The sequence below is a fragment of the Tenrec ecaudatus genome, chromosome 8 (assembly GCF_050624435.1).
Source record: "Tenrec ecaudatus isolate mTenEca1 chromosome 8, mTenEca1.hap1, whole genome shotgun sequence".
In the NCBI taxonomy this organism is placed as follows: Eukaryota; Metazoa; Chordata; class Mammalia; order Afrosoricida; family Tenrecidae; genus Tenrec; species Tenrec ecaudatus.
The window spans coordinates 117,703,328-117,710,160 of NC_134537.1; positions in this window are offsets into that span (position 1 = coordinate 117,703,328).

Below are 6,833 nucleotides of genomic sequence, written 5' to 3' on the forward strand. Positions count from 1 at the left end.
GAGCTGTTGCTAAGGGCTCCTTGAGTCGGTTCTTCACAGCAAGCCCGTATACAACAGAATTTAAAAACACTGCCCAGCCCTGCGCCCTCCCCTCCGCTGATTATTCTCATCCTTGAGCCCATTGCCGAACCCTGTGTGCGTTCATCTCCTGCAGGCTACTCTCCTTTTTCAAGGACTCCTGACCAAACATTCTTCTCTGGGGGCTGACCGCTCCTGATAACATGTCCAAGGTCCATGAGACGTCTCATCCCTCTTGATTCTAAAGCACATTTTTCTAAGAAAGTTTGTTGTTGTTGTTGTTCTGGGAGGCCACTGTGTGCTACCTTCAATATTCCTCCCCAACATAGTTCAAATGCATCAATTCTTTTAGGGTCTTCCTTAGCCATTGTCCACATGGTGCATGCATATGAGGTCACTGTTAATGCCATGACTTAAGTCCCGGTAGTTCTTTAAAGTGTTGACCAGCAAGGATGTCCCTCTCAGGAATAAGGTATGTCTGACTCAACCATGGTGGAAATACCTAACAGTTGGTAAAAGGTGGGCACTTGATATACTTTCTAATTTTTAAAAGGACTGAAGAAAAGAACACATTGCATTGAACTTTGGAAAACTAATAATAAATTTTATATATTTAAAGGACTTTTCAAATCAACAAGCAGTTGTGAGATTTATTGTAAGGTTAACAGTAACAGTTTTTAAAACAGCTAGTTTTTAATGAGGTAATAATTTATACTATAATAACTAAACAATAAGTAAACTTGGTGAATTTCTCTGTTTTAAAAATGTTCCTTTTTTTCCAGGAATATCGTTTGGTGTAACATTCATAACCAATCAACACTCAAATAGCCATCAGCAAGTGAATGGAGACACAAAACGGGGTCTATAGAGACAAGGAAATATTATTCAACCAAAAGGAGACATGAAGTTCTGATAGGCAGTATAGATACATTAGCATTGAAAACAATAATCTTTTCCTTTTTTTAAACATTTTATTAGGGACTCATACAATTCTTATCACAATCCATACATATACATACATCGATTGTATAAAGCACATCCGTACATTCTTTGCCCTAATCATTTTCAAAGCATTTGCTCTCCACTTAAGCCCTTTGCATCAAGTCCTCTTTTTTCCCCTCCCTCCCCGCTCCCCCTTCCCTCATGAGCCCTCGATACTTTATAAATTATTATTTTGACATATCTTGCCCTATCTGGCGTCTCCCTTCACCCCCCTTTTCTGTTGTCCATCCCCCAGGGAGGAGGTCACATGTAGATCCTTGTAATCGGTCCCCCCTTTCCAACCAACTCACCCTCTACCCTCCCAGTATCGCCCCTCACACCCTTGGTTCTGAAGGTATCATCCGCCCTGGATTTCCTGTGCCTCCAGCTCCTATCTGCACCAGCTTACAACCTCTGCTCTATCCAGACTTGCAAGGTAGAATTCAGATCATGGTAGGAGGGGGTTGTGTTGCGGGGGGAGGAAGCATTTAGGAACTGAAGGAAAGCTGTATTCTTCATCGGTGCTACGTCACATCCTGACTGACTCATCTCCTCCTCTAGACTCCTCTGTGAGGGGATCTCCAGTGGCCGACAAATGGGCTTTGGGTCTCCACTCTGCACTTCCCCCTTCATTCATTATGGTAAGTTTTTTTTTTTGATGAATGCCTTGTACCTGGTCCCTTCGACACCTCGTGATCACACAGGCTGGTGTGTTCTTCCATGTTAGCTTTTTTGCTTCTGAGCTAGATGGTCGCTTGTTCACCTTCAAGCCTTTAAGACCCCAGACACTATCTCTTTTGATAGCCAGGCACCATCAGCTTTCTTCACCACATTTGTTTGTTCACCCACTTTACCTTCAGCGGTTGTGTCGGGAGGGTGAGCATCATAAAATGCCAATTTAATAGAAGAAAGTATTCATGCACTGAGGGAGTGCTTGAGTAGAGGCCCAAGGTCCTTCCGCCACCATAATACTAAACCTATAAATATAGGCACATAGATCTATTTCCCCATCCTCATATATATATTTGCATGTACATGTCTTTGTCTAGACCTCTGTAAATGCCCTTTGTCTCCCAGCTCTTTCCTCTATTTTCCTTGAGTTTCCTCCTGTCCCACTGTCATGCTCTGTCCCCACCTGGGTTACAGCTTCGTTATGTTACCTTACCCTTGGTCATTCCCTACCAGGCCTGCCACTCCCACCTCACCACCAATTCAGAGCCCATGTTGTTCCCTTGTCCCTGGGTTCGTTAACACCACTTCCTTACCCCCCACGCCCCCCTATCCCAAGTCCCCCCGGAAATGTCGGTCCTGTTGTTTTTCCTCCAAATAGTTCATCCAGCCTATCTTATTTAGACAGACCCATGGAGATAATAACATGCACACAAACAAGACAGAGGAAACCAAAACAACAGTATACAACAAAACAACAACAACAAACCACTGACAAAGAATACAATAAAACACATCAAGAAAGAAAAGCTTCTAGTTAGTTCAAGGATCGTTTGCTGGCCCTTAGGAGCATTTTCCAGTCCAGTCTGTTGGGGCACCACGCCCTGGCCCCAAAGTCCACTTTCAGCATTTCCTGGGGACCTTGCCACTCCATTCCCTTACTGTTCCGCTGCACTCCCCCAGTGCTTTGCCTCGGTGTGGTGAGATCAGGTCAGGCGCAATTCCCACACTGTGTCTCCGGTGCTGTCCCCTGTAGCGCCATGGGTCAGTGAGGGGCATCATGTTTCATAGTGGGGTGAGCCATGTTGTCCTCTCTGTGGACTGGCTCCTCTAATCAGGAACATCATCCTCACGGCCTGGTGGGCCAGGATGTGCTTCACTCTCTCCTCCTCCCCCTTCATTTGCTCCTGTGTGCTCTGATCAGATATGTCCCTCTCCCGAAGCTGCAGAATCAATGTCGTCCTTTGAAACAAATTCTTCTGGGGGGAGGGGCAGGCATCCACTTAATTTTTGGTACTGGGGCCAGCCTCCCAGACCTCTCCACTGGTTCCCTACTCCATGCCAGAATAAAACAATAATCTTTTCAAGTGGAATAAATCAGAAGCAAAAGGATAAATATTGATTTATCCCACTTATATAAGATTACTAGAATTGGCAAAAAAAGAGAGAGAGAGAGAAAGAAAGTTGATTTATGGCATCTACGGGCTTAAAGGAAAAGGGAATGGGGGTTATTGCTTAATAGATATTGAGTTTCTATTTGGGATGATGACACTATGTGAAAAGAACTAGTAATGATAGTTGGACAACAATGTGAAGATAATTAATGCTACTTAATTATACCCTTAACATGGTTCAACAGTAAAGTTTATGTTATATGCATTTACCCACAGTTTTCCTAAGAAAATGAAAAACCAAACTCAGGTGAACTTGACCCTTGACTTCAGACCCTGGCTCTTGTCCCTGATACTGACTGCCTTTCTGAAAGGGAAAGCAAACAGTGGGAGCTACCCTTGTCTCACTGATACACTGTATTCAAGAGTCTGTCTCATCCCTTAATGCCGAATGCAAGGTCTTGCATCAAAAGTTTCTTTTAAAAAAGGAAAGCCAAACCCATCAGTCAGTGACCCTCAACTTTATCCCATGGAGTGGGTCCGAACCACCAACCTTTGGTTAACAACCCGATGCCTAACTCTCAGCACCACGAGGGCTTCTCTCTGCAGCAATCCTCGAAGGCTAATTAGGTTTCCTAGATGCCATTCAAAGTAAATAAACTGCTGTTCTTTTGAATGACCCCAGTTTCTCATTGTCATATCTCCCCAAGTCAGTATGGCCCTATCACATTGCCACGGTTGCCCTGGTAGTGTAGTGGTTATGCATTGGGCTGCGATAGTCGGCATTTCGAAACCACTAGCAGCCCCTCAGGAGAAAGCCTGGGTCTCCGAAACCCACAGGGGTCTCTGTGAGTCACCACTGGCTCAAGGCAGTGAGAGAGAGAGAGAGAGATATCATATTGCCACCTCGCTGACGGCAGCATGAAGGCATGTGTGGCACGCTATCGTTCGCTGCACAGTTTCTCAGTGCCCACTGGGCACAGGATTTATAACTACGAGACAGGCATGTGCACAGCTGGCTCTGCACAAAGGCAGATTGTGATAAGATGGAGGGACACTGTAACTGGAGAGCTAAGGATAAAGCAGTAAATCCCACTGGGGTTCTTGCTGGCAACTTTTTCTTGTGAAAATCATTTGAGCTGGGCTTGGAAAGTTGGGAAAAGATTCCAAGAAGCCGAAAGGGTTTGAGGACATTCCATTCTGGGCAGGTCAGAGATCCCTGGGGATCAGACCAGAGCTGCCACCAAAGCCTTACACATGAACTTCGTTCTCCCAAAGAAGATCCAACCAGAGTCTCCATCAAGTCAGCAAATTGTGAGATAGATTAGGCATTTTGGAAAGATCCTTGATCACCAAAAAAAAGGTTTGCCTCTTTGGGGGGTCGGTTGAGGGGTGGATTGTGGAAGGGGGTTGGTCACTGTAACTCGCCATATTATCTGAACAATAACAAAGTATCTCAGGAAGGATGCATGAAACAAAATCAAAATACGAAAGTCAATAGCTCAGGATGGAGTGTAACGCCTTGCTCAGGTTTCCACCTAATGATGTTCCCTTGGAGGTGTTCTCTACTTCATGTATAAATAGACTCCGTCAAGAACTCAATTCCCTTCTTCCTGCTAGTCTGTAGCCTGCATCTGGCTTCTCAGGACTTGGGCTGGTTGTCTGCCATGTTGCCTATGGACCTTGGATTACCTGGGTTTCGCCTCCACCAGCATGCTAGCTGGTTCTTCTTCCTGCTTCTTGGTTCGTTAGTCCCAGCAGCTGTGTGAGTTGGGAAGGGCCCCCAGCTTAATATCTGATGCACGGACTTGAGCCAGACTGAGCTTGTCTGCTTTTGCAGCTGTGTGGGCTTCTCTCTCAACATAAATTTCTTTCTTCTACATAAACAGATTTTGCTTCTCTAGAGAACTCAGCCTACCACACCTACTTATGAAATATAAAACTATAAATTTTCTAAAGGAAAACAAAGAATATCTTTATGATCTTGGGCTCAACAAAGTTGTTTTTTTTTAGATATAGCACCAATTGCATAATCCATTTTATAAAAACCATAAAATAAAGAACTTCTGCTGTTTGAAAGAGAATGAAAATGCCAGCTACTGGGTAGGAGGAAATATTTATAAATCATATATCTGATAAAAGACATGTACATAAAGCACTCTCTAAAATCAAGGATTAGAAAATGAATAACCTAATTTTTATAATGACAGAAGATTTGAAAGAATAAATTACCAACGTAGATACATGAGTGAGAATAAGCACATGAAAATATGTTTAATGTATCAGTCATTAGAGAAATACAAATGAAAACCATAATGAAATATTGCCTCACACCCATAAGAATAGCTAAAATTTAAACATTTCTCATATCATGTGTTGGCAAGGAAGTTAGCAATGGGAATTCATACATTGCTGGTAGGGATATAAAATGGGTGTTTTATAGTCACGTTGGAAAACAGTTTTAGCTATTTGTAAAGTACATGCACTTATAATTGAACCTAGCCATTTCCCTCCAGGTATTTCTCTGAGAAGGGACTATAATGCTCACTTGCTAACCAAAGCAGTGTTAGTTCAAATCTACCAGTCGCTCTGTGTGAGAAAGGTGTGACCATCAGCTTCCTGGAAGATTATAGCTTTAGAAACGTCATGGGGGGGGGGGTCTACTCTGTCTTATCGGATACTATGAATCAGAATCAGAACCAGACCTCACCACAAGAGGCTTGATTTTTTTTTTAAGTTGGATATCAGGCAAGAGTGAAGTGGTGGCTGTCAGGGGTCAAGCAAGTGTAATCAAAATCGATTCAATAGTAATGGGTTTGATTTGTTGTTGTTGCTATATTTATATAACATATCCCCATAAAACACTTGAACATGAATTCTTATCCCACATTTACTTGCTATAGCCCAAAACTGAAAGCAGAGCCAATATTCAACAAGTGAATGGGTATGCACATGTTGGTATACAACTGAGCATTACTCAGTAAAGATTGAAGTTGTCAAGGATTTCATTTTGCATGGATCCGTAATCAGTGTTTATTGAAGCAGCAGTCAGGAAATCAAATGATGTGTTGGCTAAATCTATTATACAAGAGCTCTCTCAAAGGCTGAAGAACTGGGATATCACTGTGAGGACTAAGGTGTGCCTGACCCCAGTCATGGTATTGTCAGTCATCCCATATGCATGTGAAAGTTGGACAATGAATAAGGAAGACCGTAGAAGAATTGATGCACTTGAAATATGGCGTTGGTGATTATTGAAAGCACCATAGAGAGAGAACCAGAAGAATAAATAAATCTATCTTGGAAAAAGTGAAACAAAAAATGCTCCTTAACATGCTTGATACAATTGATGTATGGATAGTTATAAGAGCTAGAAGAACCCCCAATAAAAGGATCTTTAAAAAAAAATACTTCTTAGAATAAAGGATGGTGACCAGGAGCAAGTTATTTGACTCTAAGCATTCTAGTATTCTTTGCTTTCAGCCAAGATTCATCTGACATCAGCAATGCTAGCCCTTGTTTCACATCCTCTTCTGAATCCAGCTTGAACCTCTGGGAGCTCCCTGTCAATGCACTGCTGCAAAGTGCTGCTGTTGGATGATCTTCAGGAAAGTGTTACTTGCATGTGCTATTAATAATATTGTTCTAATTATATAAACATTCTGTGGGGTCACCTTTCTTTGAAATGGATACAAAAAAGAATCTCTTCCAGTCAGTTGGCCAAGTAGCTGTTTTCCAAATTTCCTGGCACAGACAAGTGAGTGCTTCCAATGC